Source organism: Staurois parvus, unplaced genomic scaffold, assembly GCF_062004578.1.
Source record: "Staurois parvus isolate SC_StPar_1 unplaced genomic scaffold, SC_StPar_1.0 ptg000513l, whole genome shotgun sequence".
Classification (NCBI taxonomy): Eukaryota; Metazoa; Chordata; class Amphibia; order Anura; family Ranidae; genus Staurois; species Staurois parvus.
In genome coordinates this window covers 2,705,001-2,726,549 of record NW_028318309.1, presented here as the reverse complement: position 1 = coordinate 2,726,549, position 21,549 = coordinate 2,705,001, and the positions used below count along the sequence as shown (strand labels likewise).

Genomic DNA, 21,549 nt, shown 5'->3' with positions numbered 1-21,549 from the left:
TGATTTTTTTTTTAAATACTGGACATACTGTGCAAACATGCTGAGATTAGTGTAAATATTTCCATCAATGAGTGTTAAAGTTTTTAAAATTTTTACATTGATGTCATACTGACGACTGACGTACCGACGAATCGTCACCAGAATCACCAAAAATGCCAGTTTCCATATTGGTAGCAGCTCCCTTACAGAATGAAACGCTGCTGGATCTCAATTACTAAGGAGGGAGTAGCATGGGAATGTTAATGATTTTTTCTCTGCCCAGTTGTCATTAGCATCATAACTGCTAGCATGACTTTATTTCTACAAGTTTGTAAAAAATATGGGTGACCAAATTTGCTACTTCTGTGCTGCTCTTATTTGTGAAATAGTTTTTTGAAATATGATCACAAAACTAGGAGACAGCGAGAAAATGAATGTATGGTATGATGTCATAGCAAAATTTACCTTAAAGCAAACGTGTTTTGCCCATGCAGAAGTTCACTTTATGGGAGCCCCTGAAGCTGCACATACTGACTTTCCTTTTGGTTCTCCAATGCTCCATTCAGCCATGAGGAGTAAAGAGAAGAATCTCTTTGCAACCTTCAAGATGCCCGCCTCCAGGACTTTTCCAGGGTGTCACCCATCCTCTGGAACTCCCTGCCCCAAACCATCAGATTATCACCTACTCTCCTCTCCTTTAGGCGCACCCTGAAAACCCATCTCTTCAGGAAAGCCTTCCCCACCCCCTGCTAACTTGCCGACCTTCTCCATTCTTCCTACCACTCCATCCCCCACAGCTATCTCCTCCTGTGCCACCATCCCCTCCCTCCTAGATTGTAAGCTCGAAAGAGCAGGGCCCTCAATCCCCTCATGTTTTGCATTGTATTGGTATTGTTCTGTCACATGTTCTGTGCCCTCCCCCCCCCCCCCCCCCGGGATCAGTGGTCAATGTGAGTAAAAAAATTACGTAGCTCCTGTGGTCAGTAGGAGGAGGAATCATGCCCAATAGTTGGTATTAGTTGAAGGAATAGTGCCATATCAGTGGCTAAATGGTTAGCACTTCTGCTTGGCAGTACTGAGGTCGTTGGTTTGAATCCCAGCCACGGCACCCCCTGCCTGGAGTTTGCATGTTCTCCCTGTGCCTGCGTGGGTTTCCTCTGGGTACCCACACTCCAAAGACATGCTGGTAGGTAATTGGCTCCTGTCTAAATTGTCCCTAGTATATGTATGAATGTGAGTTAGGGACCTTAGATTGTACACCCCTTGAGGGTTAGGGACTGATGTGAATGTACAATATATATATGTAAAGTGCTGCGTAAATTGACGGCGCTATATAAGTACCTGAAATAAATAAATGTCAGTGTGAGGAATTGTTTATGTCAGTGGGAGGAAATAAGACCCATCATTGGTATCAGTGGAAGGAAAAATTTCCCATTGTTGGCATCAGTGGGAGAAATAGTGCCCCAGTGCTGGTGCAAATGAAAGGAATGGTTCCTTGTATCAACAGGAGGAATAGTGCCTGGTATCAGTGGGAGGAACAGTGCCCCACGGGCTGGATAAATGCAAGCACCATAGATCCAGTAAAGCCATATCTTACACTAGTAAGAAGCCTGAAACAGCTGTATGCAAGTTGGTAATGTTGTCTTTGTAAAATTATGGCAATATCTGCGCCGTACAATAGTGGTACAGTTCCCATATACAGCATCCTTAAAATACTATATGCCTAGTACATGCTGATCCAGATCTGACCTCCCATGCTCAATCCTTGTTCCAGACCTGTAATATAAAGTAGTGGAACCAGGAGCAGCCTGATAATAATAATTTTTTTTTTTAGCATGAGGTCAGCAATGGCAGCCTATACAGTACTAGTGCACTTTACCTATGCCCAGATTTACGTACTTCGTTAGTACAAGCTACACATCTACTGTCTTCTGAAAAGCAGGATAGCCCCAGGAAACTCTGAACTGATGGCAGCAACACAATCACACTAATAGGCAGACTCAGCATATAAAGGGTACTGGTAATACAACAGGCTAATTAATACAACTACCTTATGTTTGGTATACAGTGAGAAACTACTAATTACCTTTAAGGCTGCAAGAAAAAAAAAAAAGATGACACCTTTAGTTTAGAAACACATTACTGAGTCTGTAAAAAGGAGTATATCACAACACTTGCTCCATGGTCCTTGTTAAATGCCCACCAGTGACTCCACCTGCTTTGAGTTTTTAAGTTTACCGCCCTTTGTATGGGTTTTCACCAAAAATGTAATAGCAGCTTTAAAAAAATTATACTTAAACTTAATCGCTCTTATCAAGTTAATCATTTACAATCTGTAGCTTTTATTAACAATATATCCCGATCCTGCCATGTATGTTTTTTTTCAGGTACTTCCTGTTATAGTTTGAAAATAGTCCTTGTCTCCCAATTGTGATTCTGTGTTGTCACCCTATGCATATGTCTTCCTATGAAGATTACAATTGGCCGTTTCAACACACATGGTCCACTATAGTCGCCATTGGGAAACCCAACCTGAGAAATGCTGTTCAGCCATTGCTGGAGTACATGAAGTGGTTGCAAAAAGCCTGCAGGATATCATGAGCACCGAGATGCAATAAAGGATAAAAAAAAATGGTGGAAATGTAGTATTTTATTTAAAAAAGGCAATTGTTAATGATACGTGGTGCTTTGGAAACAAAATGATCCTGATTTCTAGAAATGTTTGCAATTCACAGGCCCTTGTAGTTCTAGACAGAGATTAAAGGCATCAGCAGCAGTCAGAGGTGCTGGTTATTGTACACTGAATTTTATTTTTTTTATGTATATTGCCAGTGAAAAAAAATACCAGGTCGAAAAAAATATCTTGATAGGATCTAAATGAAATGGAATCTCATATTTGCCTCATATATAGTGCTTTTTCCTTAGAGAATATGTGAACGTACTCTTCCCTTCTGAGTCAACCCTTGTCTTCGTCCCCATACCCACCTATAAGCACCGTCCCTTGGTTCCACTCCCTACCCCCCTCCCAGTATCACCCCTTTAGGGAATACAGAACCAAGTATCATTTTGTGGTAACAATAATTTGTATGGAATTTGTTAATGATAACAAGAAAAGCCGTAAAATAGATCCCCTAAAGCCAGCACCAACAGCCACCCAGCAACAATAGATCTACCCAGCAACAATAGACACCCTGAACAAAATACCTCCAGCAACAATAGAACCCCCAAGCAAAAATAAACTCCAAGTGGATTTGTCCATCAGCAACAATAGATCCCCCAGTCTCCAGCAACAATAGACCCCTCTTTCAATAGCAGATCCCATCCCAGCAAAAACTGAACCCCCAGTAACAACAGATCCCCCACCAGCAACAGTAGACCTCCCCAGCAACAACAGACCCCCCAGCAGCCAGCATCAATAGCCATCTAGCACACTGCAGCACTTCTTGCCATTACATACATTTAGTGTTTGAGGTGTTTGAACTGTGTTCCCCCAGATTCCCACTGAAGAAAAGCCCTGTATATTTAAATACATATTAATATACACAAGGCTTTTTTTCTCACATAATAGGTGCAGAAACATCCACTTTCCAAGTCACTCATTGTCTACGCCCCCTACTCACCTCTGAGCACCATTTCTGGGTTCCACCCGCTACCCACCACCCGGTACCACCCGTTTCAGAGAATATATTAAGTAATTGTTATGGAATTTGTTAACAACAGCAAGGAAAGCAATCAAACAGCCCCCCAACAACAATAGATCTACCTAGAACAATAGACTCCCCCAGCAACAGTGGACCCCCAATTAACATCGGACCACCTGTAACAAAATACCCTCAGCAACAATAGACCTATGGCAGCAGCAACAGATCTCCCCACAGCCAGCATCAATAGACCCCCCCCCCCCCACAACATAAAAACCTCTCCTACCAACAGGTGACCCCCAGCCAGGGGCGTACTGACCATTTGGAAACTTAGGCACTGCCCGAGGGCCTGGGGTTAGTAGGGGGCCCCATGAGATGCCTCTGGTACCTTTTTCATAGGCTTTTTTGAGTTTAGGCAAGGACACAGGGGCCCCATGACGTGCCAAGCAACCAGCAACAATAGACCCTCTAGCACACCCCAGCACCCTTTGCCATAAATATCAGATACAATCAGTGCTGAAGGTGCCAGAACTGAGTCCCCTCGCATTCCCGCTGAAAAAAAGCCGGCACACACACACATATATATATATACACACACACAGATATTAAAAAATATATATATATTTCACTCTCTGCCAATCCCTCCACTGGCTTCCCGTTGCCTAAATTCAAAACATTAACAATAACGTATAAAGCCATTTATAACTCTGCCCCAAATTACATCACCAATCTTGTCTCCACATATCACCCAAACCGTACTCTACGCTCCTCGCAAGACCTCCTACTCTCTAGCTCCCTCGTCTCCTCCTCCCATGCTTGTCTCCAGGACTTCTCCAGAGCTTCCCCCATTCTCTGGAACTCTCTACCCCAATTTATCAGACTATCGCCTACTCTGCTCACTTTTAGGTGATCTCTGAAAACCTCTCTCTTCAGGGAAGCCTATCCTACCCTCAGCTAATAGTGGAATCTTCTACTCTTCCAACCACTCCATCCCCCACAGTTACTACCTTTTGTACCACTAGCCCCTCCCTCCTAGAGTGTAAGCTTCAAGGATCAGGGCCCTCAAATCCCTCTTGTATTGAACTGTATTGTTGCTGTATTGTCTCCCGCTATATTGTAAAGTGCTGAGCAAACTTGGTGCTATATAAATCCTGTATAATAATAATATCTTAGATTGTAAGCTCCCAGGACCAGGCCCTCCTATCCCTCTTGTATTGAACTGTATTGTTGCTGTATTGTCTCCCTTTATATTGTAAAGCGCTGAGCAACCTGTTGGCGCTATATAAATCCTCTATAATAATAATAATAATAAAATAATTATATATATAATACACCTTGGGTTGATTCTATAGTAGAATTTTTCATTTTCCAAAAATAATATTTACTTACCTTACTTAGCTTAGTGAATAAGGTGAAACCATGTCAGTGTTGAATAACTAATCATGTGCAAGATTAAAAAACAACAGGTTTTGTGCTAGGACATGAGTGAACAGTCTCTGCTCCTTTAGTAAATCACCGCCATTGTCTTCTAAAATCCCATTGAACAGACATGGGTGCTAGAATTCCTAGCATATTATTGTCCTGGCAGAGATATGAAATAGATAGCATTGCCAGAATACCTCTTTGTCATGCCATTCAATAGCTATGTATTGCAATGCATTCCTCCCCCTGAAGTACATCTGTACTAGTTTGTGTACTGAAGTGGAATTATTACTCCTGTGTAACTTGATAGGAGTAAGTGAATCACTGGTACATGCCTAACAAAACACACAAATAAAAAGGTACAGAAAGTTGAAGAGTCTAAGCCTATTTTCATTTCACATGGAATTCCAAATATGTGGTATTATCTACAGAGCTTATTGGTGTAAGAAATGCGTTCATACTTTAGTGAGAACCTGTCACACAGTGGAGCATACAGTTCCTCTTGTATTGTCTCTCCGTGCCTTTTTGTGGACCATTTGGTGTCAGCCCTGCCCAGTATTCTCTTGACAAACGACTCGGACCCACCTACTCCCCCATCTAAATAGCATATTCTGTAGTTCCAAGACGAGAACTAGGAGGGCTAATTGGTCTCCATGAGACAATGGAGAAGGTGAGTGCAGGACAGCTCCAAATTTCTGACATGATCAGCAGGTTTTTTGCACTTATTTATTTGTTTATTACAGGTACTTATATTATTATTATTATACAGTATTTATAAAGCGCCAATAGTTCGCTCAGCGCTGTACATTACAAGCGCCGTCAATTTATGCAGCGCCTTACATATATATTGTACATTCACATCAGTCCCTAAATCTCAAGGGGAGTACAATCTAAGGTCCCTAACTCACATTCATACATACACATTTTTTGATTGAAAAAGATACTTTATTACATAAGTATAAAAAAATTGAAACTCGTTATCGGGGTACATCTCACCCTATACTGCGACGCAGCGCACCACATTGCAATATAGTTCCAAGCATACGATAAATACATTCAATAAATACATTCACCCAGTGATGTGATGCCTGACGTGATGTGCGTGGCGGACGAATCCCCAGACCAACACGTCATGCATAACGCCGCTTACCCCGAGACCATAGCATCCGAAAACAAAGAACATTTCCTACCATTACAGAGTCATGCAAAATACGGATGTTACACTTTACAATAAGCATCGGGTGTGTGGGGGGGAAGGGGAAAAGGAAGGGGACACAGGCCCGAAGCTTTATTGAAGGGACAAAGACACGCAAGGGGGAGTAGGGGGAAGGGGAGATCTTCAGACGTCCTCTTCCTCCTTAAAGTCCATCAAGTCTCTGAGCAGACTGAGGATCAGTCGGCGGCAGTCCTCAATGGACATCCTCTCCCGCTGGTGGATGAGGCGCTTCCTGGCGCACCATAAAGCGTCCTTAAAACAACACAGCACCCGCCAGGCGCCGTCAATGTCCTCCAGAGAAAAAGTTCCACAGAAAAGTCCATTCAACACCCTAAAGTGTGTGATGGCTGTCTGTGGCACAAAGTCCTTGAGTTCAGGTTCCAGGGCCCTCAACAGGTCCTGAGCAAAAGAGCACTCCCAGAAAACGATACACATACTAGGGCCAATTTAGACAGGAGCCAATTCACCTACCAGCATGTCTTTGGAGTGTGGGAGGAAACCGGAGTACCCAGAGAAACCCCACGCAGGCTCAGGGAGAACATGCAAACTCCAGGCAGGTGGTGCCGTGGTTGGGATTTAAACCAACAACCCAAGTACTGCCAGGTGGAAGTGCCAACCATTTAGCCACTGTGCTGCCCACTTATCAAACAGACATAACAAAACACTTTCGATGGCATACTTCAAAGACCAAAAGGAAGAAAATGGAAGAACTTTATTGTTCGAAACAACATACACTTTAGGGGCTCTTGCACATGGGCCGGCTGAGCTTGTTCAGCATAATTCCTGGAGTACTTCTTCTGGCCCAGGCGGCTCTCATGCAGCGTACAGTCTGTCATGGACTTGAATGCCAATGACAGGCCAGGCACTGTACCTGGGCTACCCGGGTTGAGCAAATAAGTTGGGAATTTCACTGAATGGGTTCATATGGCCCATATGCATGATCCTTAAAAGGAGAGCAGTAAAATGCAGGCTTGTGCTATGGAAATGTGGCTGACACAGGATACCACATACCATGTACCCCACTAATCAACCCGTACATGACAAGTTCTCCTAAAAAAAATATAATTTCCAATGTGTCCTATTCACACCATACTGTCCATGTCAATGGATGTCAAAATGTTTGTCAATGGCCGTCAGGGTGCCTTAAAGTGGTTGTAAAGGCTCAAGATTTTTTATCTTCATGCATTCTATGCATGAAGGTAAAAAAAACAGTGTTCAGCATCCCTCCCCAGCCCACCCGCCAATTCTTATCTGAGCCCCCTCCAATCCAGCAATGTTCTTGATAGCCTCTGTTGTCTGGGGTCTCTTCCTCCTGCTGTCAATCACATCCAGTGAGCCAATGAGGAGAGAGCGGTCGGGGCTGAGCGCAGCTCTATGTGTCTTATGGATGCATAGAGCAGCAGCTCGGAGACGAGGACACAGCAGTGTCCCCAGGACGAGCCGCTTTCCCTGGGGGCACTGCTTGAGGAGGAGAAGCCAGGAGAGCTGAAGGGGATCCGAAAAGAAGATGATTGGGGCTGTTCTGTGCAAAATCACTGCACAGAGCAGGTAAGTATAGACATGTTTGTTATTTTAGAAAAAAAAAAAGCAAGCTTTACTGTCACTTAAAAATGCAACTAAAATGAATGAAAATGTACAAGCATTTTCCATATATTTTAGCGCAAGCCAGTGTGAATTGACCCTCATAAAATAGATTAAAGTGTTACTAAACCCAGGACCCCGCATTCACTATATCTGGTCTCCCCGGACCCCGCATTCACTATATCTGGTCTCCCCGGACCCCGCATTCACTATATCTGTTCCCCCCGGACCCTGCATTCACTATATCTGGTCTTCCCGGACCCTGCATGCACTATATCCGGTCTCCCAGACCTTGCATTCACTATATCTAGTCTCCCAGGACCCTGCATTCACTGTATCCGGTCTCCAAGGACCCTGCATTCACTATATCTGGTCTCCCCGCACCCTGCATTCACTATATTTGGTCTCCCAGGACCCTGCATTCACTATATCTGGTCTCCCCAGACCCTGCATTCACTATATCTGGTCTCCCCGGACCCTGCATTCACTATATCTGGTCTCCCCGGACCCTGCATTCACTATATCTGGTCTCCCCGGACCCTGCATTCACTATATCTGGTCTCCCCGGACCCTACATTCACTATATCTGGTCTCCCACAGTACATAGAACATGGAAATGCAATCATTTTAGTAAATATAAACTGCTAAATACCTTTTCTCATCAGCAGTTAGAGTAGTCTTATGACTTCTATCAGTGTCCAGCAGAGCACTGGTTAAAGCTTGTAGGAGTTTCCTTTCTGCTCTAGGAGGATGTGAAACCTCTAACCTCTGTCTGAACAGTGCTGATTGGCCCTGTGCTGATCACATGCATTCTCCCAAGAAAAAAAAAACCTCTCTAGCAAAACACACCAAACTGAGCATGTGCATGTAACCACGGATTCAGTCTGCATCAGATGTTCATTTCAACAAGATGAGGGGCAGAGAAGAAACGATCAAACAGCTTTTTTACACAATGCAGAGGATTAACCCCTTAGGTTCCACAGTGAGTATAACAAGCACGCTTTACTGCGTGGGTTTAGTAACACTTTAAATTTATTTCAAGCCAAAACTTTCTTTTTCCCCTGAAAGGTTAAAACCCCTCATTTGTTTTCTTTTTTTGAGATGCAGTAATTTCCGTCAATTCCTGTCTCACTGAAAGTTCTCCCCTATATTCCTGTTCCAGTTAAAACTCAAAATTCCTCCCATTTCCAGTCTCGGTGACAGGAAAACAGAGAAGGTGAATCACCTCAGTATGCAGAAGGCAAGATAAACCCAACAGAGGTTCTAACCATTCCCTACTCTGGCAAAAAAGGAAAATAATATGGTGTTAAGATACACTTTAAAGCAAATAAAACGAATCAGTTGTAGGGAAACTTTTCCATGCTTTGTGCTTTTGTTAATGGAATTTTATAAAGATGATGAATTAAAGAGTATGCAAACCCTTGTAATAAACTTCTCATATTTGCTTCCTTTTGGTCTTTTAAATATACCTTTAAAAGGATTTTGTTATGTCTGTTTGTTACGTGCAAACAATAGGTTTTGATCCTGCCAGAGATTCAGCGAGCTGATAACTTCCTGTGCTGTACTGTTATCAGTTACATTTTGCCAAGCTCGCTCCGTGAACTACTGAGTCCCTTTCCTCTATGCTAAAGTAAACCCCCACTGGGCACTTGTACCTACAGGCAAACTTATAATAAAGCGTAATCAAAGAATAAATGGTGAGCGCAAGACAAAAAAAGGAAAAAGTAAAGCAGCTAGCACAACATGGCAAACCCTCTGTCTCCACCAAAACAAAACACTATAATATCAATATGAAGTGCTAATAAAAATGTGTGTTATAATCAGGGGCGGACTGACCTTTTGGAAACTCGGGCACTGCCCGAGGGCCTGGGGTCAGTAGGGGGCCCCATGAGATGCCCCTGGTACCTTTTTCATAGGCTTTTTTGAGATTGGGCAAGGACACAGGGGTCCCATGATCCCCTATTGCCCGGGGACCCCATGAGTTGTCAGTCCGCCCCTGGTTATAATCAATGATGACCAGTGTGATTGTAAAAGAGAAAGAAAACATCATACAAAAGAAATAGAGAATAGTGAATACCAGGGTGGATTTGATTTAAATCTAACTGATTTAAATCACGATTTAAATCACTAGTCAGTAAGGCTTGATTTAAATCCTAGTTTTCTACATAAAGACTAATTCTTGCTGGTATAACTTTAATATGCAAGTAGATGAAGATTTTTAGAATAACAACTTTTCATATTAGTTTTTTATCCCCAGTTTAATAGGTTAATCATTCATATTTGGACAACTTTTCTGTTGTACTTAGGAAGGAGAAAAATAATCATTACCTTAATAATAACAATTTAAATAGATTTATTCAACTGAAACAATAACATTCCAGCATATGTGATTTGCTTAAACATCCATGTTTGTTAACTAATTTGGCTAAACAAAATATATATATTTTAAGAAACTTAGACTGTCAGCCCCTTCCTCCTCACACTTAGTTTCACTTTCTTCTTGTGCAGATCTATTCCACTCCAAACAATCAGAAAAATATTGTTTCTATTCTATTCACTGAACCTCTTGAAACTTAGCACTGAAGGGGTTGATTCTGTATTCATAGGTTTGTAGAAGTTAGGATGAAGGTCTTTTTCTTAACTCTGTTCATGTTATAACATTTTTGCTGTGAAGAAGAGGCATGTGATCTCCGCTGAGTCAAATTCAGTTTTGAGAACTGCAAAAGTAAACCAACATCTGTGATAATATCTTGTAGGCAGAGAAACTGCCCAATAATCTTACAAAAACCTCTGGAAGAGCATGACATTGTGAATGGATTCATGGAATTTATTTACCAAAAAAATGAAACATATACAGCCTTATTCTACATAATTAAAAAACTAATCTTTATTTCATGATGGAATAACCTTTGGATGGTAATATATTTTCCTCAAAACGCACTTAATTTAAAAAAATCCGATTTAAATCAAAAAAATCCGATTTAAATAAAAAAAATCCGATTTAAATAAAAAAAATCAGATTTGTTATACCGTATATTTTGTTTCTTTATTGGAGTATTCACTATTCTCTATTTTTTTTTTACAGTAAAGCTTACCTGTAGGTACAAGGAATATCTTCTAAACATGCACCGTTTCAAAGATATTCAGTGTCCCTGCAGTCAAAGATGTCACCGATGCATGCGCTCTGAAGGAACGGCATACCTGTGCCTTTCCTTCAGAGCTCTGTGCCCGCAACTGAGATTCCTGCGCACATGCGTGGGAGTGACGCCATTGCGGTGCGGCTAATCTGACGACCAGAGCCCGTGAACCCGGGAGGAAGAGCAGGTGTAGATAGAAGCCCTGTAAACGGGGACAACATGTCTCTGGAGGGCTTCATTCTAAGGTAAGTCTTTCATAATGTGCTAGTATGCAATCCAATGGCTATACCTTGCTGAGGAAGTGCAATTGCACGAAACGCATCCAAGGAGCCATAACGCCGTGACGTCCTGCCACCAGGCTCGTGTTATAGGTCCGGTGGCCCCCTTTATTACATTGTCCGGTCAGTGTACTTTTACGTTTATTTATTTACATACCTTGAGTTTATCATTTTACCATTTACCCATGTGGATTAATAAATTACTTTTATCAAAATACTACACTATAGGCTATTATTTTTGTTGACTCCCCTGAGAGCCAACAATTCATTCCTAGAGCCCACACCCCTTGGCACAGGAGATATCCCTATATTGCTGACACCAACCTATCACTACCTGAGGAGAACGCCAGATCCAGGGTGACCCACCCAGCTCTATATCTGAGAGGCTTCCACGGTGGTACTCGGTGATTTCCCAAGAGAGACGACTACTGACCAGACCAATACCAAGAGGGGGAGAGTCCGTTATAAGCGGTTCAGCTCATCCATCCCATCCCTGAGCGGGACCTCTGATTATTGATTATATGCGTAAATAAGATACGCATCTGGTGAGTGCGTATTTTAGCTATTTTATCACCTCGCCACCTGGAAAATTGAAGTCACTTATATCTCCTGTAACCATAACCTACCACAGGTTGTCACCGTTTTACACATTTATTTTAACACACTGTGATTTTAACTTTTATCATATGTTCAGCTGGTTTATGGACTGGAAGTATTAATTTGCAATATTTTAGCGCTGCACTTTCTTTTCTTTTTAAGTAATCCATACTAGCATATTAAGACATTATTTTGCAGGGGATTTATTTTTTTTTTTTTTTGGTAGTTTACTACTGCTTTAAGGAGAAGAGGTAAGAAAGAGGTAATCTGTAGTCCTGTCTTTTACTCCTTTAAAGATATGGTTTGACAAGTCGATGTTGTCACCCTCAGACAGGAAGTGTGCTACTAGCAGAATCATTAGGTGAAAATAAAGGGAATATATCTAAAAAAAAAAACCCCAAAATGTAATACACCCACCACATCTAAGAACTGGTAAATTGTTCTAGATTGCATTTTAACTCTTGGATTTTGTTATACTTAAAAAAAAAAAAAGACTTTATAGCTCATCTTGTTGGCAAAAAAATCAAATGACAAGAACCTAGTTTTATTCCTCCTATAAACTTAGATATGTTGGAAAGTCAAACTTGGAGAAAACACGCAATCCTAATTCCACAGGACACAGAAACAACCCGTGCCAATGGCTTCACTCTCATTGACCTGCCGCTACCTCTCCTCCTGATAGAGGAAGATACCAGACAGAGCAATCCAAATAAACATTCATTGTAATACATCCAGCACAGTGTGAGTGTGTCTACATTGAGCTATTCATTCTCCCACACACACAGCAAACACCCAGCAGGTGTTGGGGACATATAACAAGAACCCCATATTGGTGACTGCGTGTGAAGGACCTTAGAGGGAATATCTAACATTCTACAATGGAACCAGACATTGTGGAGACCTTCCCCATTTTATCAGAAGAGAAGGAGCCAGTGACATCATTGAGACAAGTAACACACCCTCAGTGAAGCGATAGCTTCTTTTTAAGTTGGAAAGCTGCAATCATTATTCATTTGGCTGGAAAATGCTATATGAACAAGATAAACTGTTCAAAATAACCAAAAACATTGGAAAAATGGAATCTGTGTTCTTTTGAAACTTTTGTGTCCCTTAAAGTAAACCTGTACTCATCCTACCCAGCACCACAATATGCCTGCTATTGATTGTATTAGATGTAAGAGCTTCTATGGGTACCTCTAAAATTTAGCTGTTTCTCTTTGTTAATGAGGCATTGGCTTTCCTTGATTTCATGATTGAGGTCCACAAATAGTCATCCCCCTGTCCAAAGAGAGTAGCTTTATCGAACATTTACAGATATGATAATAATTAAATATAGCCAAACAGTTCTCCTGTGTGTGATCAACATAAAGTTGCTGATGATGAGATTCCAACCGGAAGAAAAAAGGTCCCGCTTTTTGATGAAATACAAAAGATACACAGAAAAAATTGGTCCCCCACTGACATCTAATGATCTTAGAGTAGAACTGTGGCCAGGGTATATGCATTCAAATATCGACATATTGTTAATAAGCAGAAAATAAACTATAAACAAGTTATCACTGACCAATGTGGCTGGAGGCACTCTGGAGTAATCCATCTTCAAAGTTTATAGCAGAAAGCATTTTAATTTCAGCAATTCAGCTCCCACTGTCAGCCTTCTAATATCTAATGTGAACACAGAGCAGGTATACATGAACAGAAATTAGCAGAGAGCTGAGCCCCTGCTTGATGGACTTTACTGCATCTCTTGTGAAATTTGAGGCTCAATTGCTCCACAGTGGCTGTAACTACAAATGTCAGTGAGAGCTTATTTTTAAGCTCATTTTATTGACTGTCGAGAATATGTAAACAGCTGAATGTCAATAGTCTTGTCACGGTTCTACTTGAAGTAATGTATATACAAACAGCAAATTAGACTGAATGTGTGACTTAGGATGTCTTCTAATTTACATTTGACCAGTTCTGTGTTTTGAAACTAAATGATGTACATTTTGCTGGCTAACCTGATGTTTCAGAAAATGCAGCATATGAATTCAGTAGGAATTATAAACATCCCTGTAGAATGGGACAAGACTCCTAATTCCATAAGTGACCCTACTAGAATCTTATAAAATGACAGTTTGTATATTGGCTATTCTTATGGTGTATGGGCTACAGAAACATGCGCTTCCTTTAGCTATGGCAAACCACCACTGCATTTTAAAAACCAGGCCAATTCAAGAATGTGTAATGGTAAAAACTGTCAATGTTCAATAACTGTTTGAACAAATAGCATTTCCTTTCTGATCGCTTGCATATATTTTTTTATTAAAGAGGAAATACATTACCAAACAAATAGTACATGGTCTGCAATATATTAGGTATTTGTAGGCCTAGTGTTAGATCTCAGTTCAAATACATTAATCCAATCCCCTACTACAGTAAATATAGTCCCAAAGGTAGCCACTGCACTCTACTTATGAGGTAAGTGCCTGGGTGCCCATCCACAAAGACAATTCACACAAATCCAAAAAAAGTTTAGCAGCACCTATGAGTGGTACAAAGGAGATAGGTCAAAGCATTTTGTTGTTAATGTTTCGATGGAGCTGAGTCCATCTTTCATAACTACAGTAAATATAGGTAGGTATGTAGGTGCTTATTGTCTGCAGTGCTAAAGAGAACATGGTTTCTTAAGCCACCTAATGTATTTACTCTGTAAAGTACACCGGAGTGCCGCAAGGCCCAATTTATAGAGTGGTGGTGGAACCCATAGCCACTTTTGATCCATTTATATAAATGAGCTCTGTGGCCTTTTCATTGAAACATTACCGACATTGTTAATTTAAAGAGACCCATATTTTTTGCAGCACTTGGAAGCCCAAGGTTCCACTGCCATCAGGGCTTCAACTGCAGAGTTTGTGTTTTCTCTGAGTTTTCTCCAAGTGATCAAACAAGGAAACATACTTCTTTGAGACCCTATCACAGTCAAAGCTGGTAGGTGGGTGTGGGCTTATACATCTCTTGGCTTTCCTTCAACTGCTATGTTGTGTGCTGGAACTGGAAAACAAAGGAACCTCTTCCAGTATACAATATGCTCATTAATGTAGTGTACTTTACCACAACATGCGAGCACCCATTTTTGATGTTTTTTGCTGAATCACAGAAAAATAAAGTTTACGAAGTAGGTAATCACCCTCAAGAAGATATTCTGGAAGAGCATTTCAAGCTGAAGGGCATAGTATATGCTGGAATGTGGCCTTATTTGTTTCCTAGTGGTAATTATGTACAACACAATTAATACTGGTAGGTTATCTGGCCAAATTGGTAGTATGTATCAGTAATACGTTAGTATGGACTTTCAAGTCCTGTGAGACATAGAGGTAAGAGGCACTGGATCCAAATGTAGGTCAATCTCACAGTACCATATTGAGTTGTAGAAGGGATCTGGTTTAGCAGCTCACAGACACGAAAAGTACTCTAGAGGGCACTACAAGTGAAATACACGAGGCAAGGGATAAAAAAACAGTGCTTGACTAAATGTTGAGCTTTCATGGAGAGTTTATTTTAACATAAAACTTTGAAAGGACAATCCAATACAATTTAGGGGTTATAACATTCTTCTTGTATCAGAGCTGGTAAGAGTCTAGTTATAAACAGCTGATTGCAAAGCCAAGGCCAAGGCTTTACATTCTGCTGATGGAGCCTTCTCTTTTTTTTGCCCATTCGAGTATGAAACTATTCAGATTCTTACCAGAAACAGCCGTGATAAAATGGGCCAGTTAGGAGACCCAAAGAAAGGTTGAATTGTATTTTTGACATTTCATGATGAATAAAACTCTTCCTGGTCTCAACATTGGTCTGGAACCTGTATGTTTTGTGTACTATTATGATAAATCCTATCCTTTGGGGGCAGAGTTGCTGAATGAGTAGTACTCTTACTTTCTCCTACAACCCAAAAAAGGGTTAGATTGTAGAGCATATGACTTTACACACTGTTAGCTATTCTGGGGCAAAAACTGTAAAACAAAAATGTAAGTGGCTCCAACTTCTCTGTGAAGCTGTGTAATATGTACCTATTACGTAAAATAGAAAATACAGGCAGTCCCCAACTAACAAACAACTCATACTTAAGAACGGAGGCAGCGTGACATCACACTGGTCCCAGAAACCGCCAGGCGGCCATCTTGCTGCTCACTGCATGCTGCCACCTACTGTCCAGCAGACCTGTCAGCAATCCCACATCACTGCATGGCCAGTTAGCTCTTCCATATGCTATCCAAAATGTAAAAATAATTTTTTGGCTGGAGTTACACATAAAAAATGTACCTGTTCCAACTTACATACAAATCCAACTTAAGAACGAACCTACAGTACCTATCCTGCTCGTACCCCAGGGACTACCTGTACCAATCAAATGTGACACATGAGACATGATCCCAGAACAATCACATAACTACCTTTGAATGGAGTGAAAAACAACAACAGGTAAATGTAATATGTTAAAACCTTTTAATGAATGGGTTGGAAAATTGTGGATACGTCATAATTTTGTAAGTGCTGGTTCAGAGACAACACTGCCCTACCTGATACTGATCAATTGGGAGCAGTTAGAAGGACCTGATCACTTTTAGAACTGATCATATAACTGTGAGCCTCAGGGTTGCTTTACAATGTAAAATTCCTTCCAAAAGTCTATACTCTACCATTTATTGCATCTTCCCCGTACATATGTGCTCAACATGTTTAAAATTACCACAAAAAATGTTTAAATGTACAAGGAACATGTTTGATGTTTTCTGTAGAAACACCTTGATGGTTTCCCAACATACCAACCAAAATGTACAGTCACGGAACAGTCACATGATTTCTAGACTTCAAAGAGACCAGGTCTAAATCCGACACAGACCTTGCAGTATGGAGGGTTACTTCATACTCCATTCTGACATAGCAATGGAGTATGGATAAGTCAAAGCCCAGACCAGTCAACCACAAATATAGAGCAGTATTATTTGCCTTTTAAAAGACATTCACAATAAATTTTTAAAACACATGTATGTTTTATTATTGTGTATTGTGGGTCCTACATCCATTGAGACACTAGAGTCTGACAGAGCATGCTATGACTTTCAGTTCCTCAACAGCTGGAGATCAGCAGGTTGTTCATGCTAAGTGTATACTGAGCTCAAACATTTCTGGGTATGATAAACTCCTCTTGTCCAATGTTAACATGCATAGTCTGTGTTGATCTTCAAACCTTTCCCAACAGCTGCAACTCCACTTCCCTCCAGCAATTACTTAAACAATGAGGGGTCTTAGGATGAGTGTAATTTGGCCTTAACAGTCCTGATCTCTAGAGAGAAACAGCCAACTTACAAAACTTCCAGTGGTTAAGACCCCCCCTCCTTCCCAACTAATATCCTTTACAGCTCGCTCATTCACACTACTCCAGTTTCTCTTACACCTACTATTCCATCTATAATCCAAATTTCACTATGAGCCTGAAGAACCAAAATGTAATGCACGAGGTTGGGGGTGGGGAAAGATCACCATAGCAATCTGGCGTGAAAACGCTGGCATTTTACGTTTCCACTCTCTGGACAAAAACACATTACAAAAATGTCATGGGAAAGAGAACAATTAACTTAAAAAAAAAGTCAGGATCCTCTATGGATTATTAGTGCAAACAAAAAGCCACTCCATATTCCCAAAGCCTGCATGCTCAAAGAACCACATAACATATGTATATACAGTGCATTAGGAAATGCATCATCCTCTGAGTTCTCGAGAAGCCAGTGTAGAACCACTTAATTATGATGAGAAAAACCGACTCAGACGAGGCAGATTACAGATGAAATATTCCTTTTTTACTAGGATACCGTAATACAGATTTTATTACAGCAAGGCAATTTAATGAGAATATGTGTACAGATTTATTTATATGTAGATTATACATTCTGTGCAAAATATGATATTTTTCATGACAACAGAAAAGAACAGTCCAAATCAGTTAAGAATGCTCTTATAAAAAGCATGCACTTCTATAAATTATCACCAGCAATTTTTTTGGCCTGGACATACTATACATTAAATATTTTTCCAAACCTTGATAGCATAGAAGAGCAAAGAACATTTCATTGAGGGTATATCAACTAATTCAAAAATGAAGGTCTGCATGGTGCTGTCTAAATTCTAATGTTTTAAAATACAAAAAAAACCAAACAGTTAATTGTGGAAAATGAAGGTGTAAACTCTACTCTTCTTTTGAATGCAAGCAGTTGGTGGTCTTACAAAACTATGATGAGTAAATCAAAACCCAAAAACTAACACCAAAAATATTTTATGTAATATACAGTTCAATGTTGTTGTTTTTTTGTTTTCAAAAAGTTATGGAAAGCTTTCCTAGATTTAAGGCTCTTGTTTAGACAGGCCATGCAACTAAAGTTTAAGTATGTCAAGGCAAAAAAACCAAACCATGGCTTTGTGAATGCAACATCTTGTAGGTACCCTTAGTCCAAGACAGAATGGGTCTCTCAGTCTGGTAAACTTTCTCAATCACCCTTTCAAATGCCACTTATTTTCCCAAAACACAATAAATATGAAATGGCACAACAGGCACACACTCTACCATTTATTTTTTTCCAGTAAGCGTAGTAAATGAGAAACACATTTCAACTGAAACAGGAAGCAAACTATTCTTCTGCTCAATTTCCTGACTGATCAGTGGGAAAGGTATTTAAAGCCATTAGATCTCGGCTTTGCCCCCAAGAACGCAACAGAAAAATAAGAAACTTTGAAGAGGTTTCCATACATTATTTTCAAGACTACTACTCATCAAAGAATAAGCAGAACAAAGAAAACCTGTAACAAATGTATTTTTTTGCTTTTCTTTCTTCTTTTTTTTTTTTCAAGGAATTGGTGGCATTGGGGGAGGGTATACTATTACAATCAATGACATATGTTAGAAGGTTTAACTTATTTGGGTCTATAAGAAACCCATGTAAAGAAGAATTGTACACAAACTGCCAAAATCAAAATAAATCCAAGTAACCCTAAGGGAATTACATTATAAAAATAAAGTAGTAAAAATGATAATTTGATTAATAAGGAGTAATCTTGCAACCTGTGTACTGAAGTGTGCCTTAAACTTTTCTTGCATCATTACATCATGCGATATGTTTTATTCTTTTATTCTATGTATCTCTTCACTTATCTGAAGAATTAAAAAAAAAACAAGCAAATTAAAAAAAAAAAGAAAAAAATAGAAAAAAAGAAGCATCAAGGTTAATAGTAGCACAGACAGAATTAAGGTATAAGCAAGGGAACATCTCAGTAATGCTACAAATGCTCAAAAAGAAAACTAAAAGACTTGAAAATAGAAGGGCAATTAGTCTAATTGTAGGTTTCCTTAAATGATATAACTCGAGCGGATATTTGTGATAGCTGATGTTAACTGTTTCGATGCAGAAAAGGCCTAGATGTCATGGAAAGGGCCAAATCACTTGTGAATAACAATGGCCAGGTGTTATCTGAGTGCTCTACGACAGCCCGATCAACACAAACCTAACTTTCATTCATAATGAGGATGGTGGAATTTTTTTTTTTTTTTTTCTGTTATAACTAACACATGTAAGGGGAAGCTCTGACTCCAGTTGCAGCTGATAATGATGATGCTACAGACATTCTGTGAAGCTGCTGCAGCACAAAAGACCCATGCAGAGCAGAAATTCAAAATCGATGTCATGTGGAAGCTTCTCAGTAATGTCCGATTATCTGGGCTAAGTTAAACTATTCAATCAGGACCCTCCGTACAATAGCTACTTATCTTTTTCTAAGGAATGTGCTGAAATTTTTGTCTTCTGCACAGCCTTTCATCTCATCATTCATCAAGGATGTCGTGAAATTCCTCCACTGACAGAAAAATGGTGTGAAGATTAACAAAAAAAAAGGAAAGGAAAAAAAAAAATTCCCCAAAAAATGTAGTAATAACAAGGACACACAAAAGAGCGCATCATTACTTCTGCACCTGCTTACTAGAACACCTGTCCACTGCAATTTTTTTTAATTGTGAAAAGCAGGAATTTTGCCAACAAATTTTATTTGCTGTTTTGAATTTTATTGTGGTGTGAAAGCGAAATACTGTTGGTTGACCAATATATATATATATAAAATATATATATATATATAAAAAGAAAAACATGAAATTCAGTATTTTACCATGGGTCAGGGTATCCCAAACATTTATCCTTGTCGCAAGATATCCCCCCCCAAAAAAAAAAAAAAAAAAAGGATAACAGCACAGGCTTCGAAATATATTTTGCACGGGAAAATGCATGGCATACACATTCTCTGCAAGATGTCTGGCACCATATCAAAAACCGTACAATGCGGAATCCCTGCCAGAACAATACCCGCTCCATTATAAACAAAAAAATCTGTTCGACGAGCGCACGCTTTTTTTATATAACGGCACAGAATTAACATCAGTCATGAAAAAACTCACAGCTATATGTTTGCAATCTGCTTTTCAGTCAAACCCCCTTTAAAAAAAATTTGTAATAATGTAAATGTTTAATATGTACTGGAAAATTTTTTTTTAAAAATGTTGTGCTATTAAGATAAATATAGATTATTAGCCTCCATTCATCCGGATTAATTGCTAACTCTTCGGTCTACAGTTTTGATTTCAAATGTATTATCGGCTCATTTTAATAGTTCATTTACAGTATTTATCAGGCCCTTCTCCTGTCACCTATTCATTATAAAGCAGAATTGTATCTTTTGTCAAAACAAATAGATTGGGTGTCTAGGAAGGTGTAGAAATTGATTATGGCCATAATAAAAGACTACTACAATTTAAGTGTGTATATTTTTTACATGTGTTTATATGTGTACATTTTTTAAAATGAGTGTGGGTATATATATATATATATATATATATATATATACTGTATATATGTATATACACAAATAAATACACATACACGCAGCAGACAATGATGCATAAAAACTCTAAAAATGCATAACATAATGAATGATGTATTCATCACAACATTATTGGTCCATGTTACTCCAAGAACAGCAGGCCTAGTTGGAGAACATGACAAGGCTACCTTCTTCCTGGCCTATTGCCCCTGACCTGGGCAGCGAAGGATCTGAAGAAGTGAGAAGGATGAAAACATAGAGCCAGCATGTTAAAAAAAAAAAAAAAGAAAGAAAACTAAACCTAAGTTGCCTGTTTTGATACTTTTGCTTATTTTTATATGTCTCTGTTTTGCTATCTCTTTTTTCTGGGTTTTTTTTTTTCTTTTCCTTGAGGTCAAACGAAAATGCCTTCCCTTTCCCATGGCACATACCAAGGGGAAAATCAACTTCTAGATGGTAAAATAAAACCTGCAGTTGGATTACAGCAAGCAAATCCCACACATACAATATCACTTTATACAGACAAAAAAAAAATCTACATATATATAAAAATAAACTTTAAAAATGTTAAGCATGTATACCAGCTGCACAATTTCTAAATCTATATAAATAATAACTTTATATATATATATATATATATATATATCTCATTATTATTATAATATAGTAGTATACAGGATTTATATGGCGCCAACAGTTTGTGCAGCGCTTTTTTTCCCCTACATATTATATATATATATATATATATATATATATATATATATAAAAATTTTACACACTTTATACATTTGTTTCCT

The 21,549-nt window shown here is 39.4% G+C and overlaps 1 protein-coding gene across 13 annotated transcripts in view; it reads right to left on the bottom strand.

Annotated features, from left to right (window-relative positions):
• TCF4 (transcription factor 4) overlaps positions 1 to 21,549 on the bottom strand; it is a 701,501-nt gene that overhangs the window by 206,059 nt on the left and 473,893 nt on the right. The gene's annotated exons all lie outside the window — the stretch shown is intronic.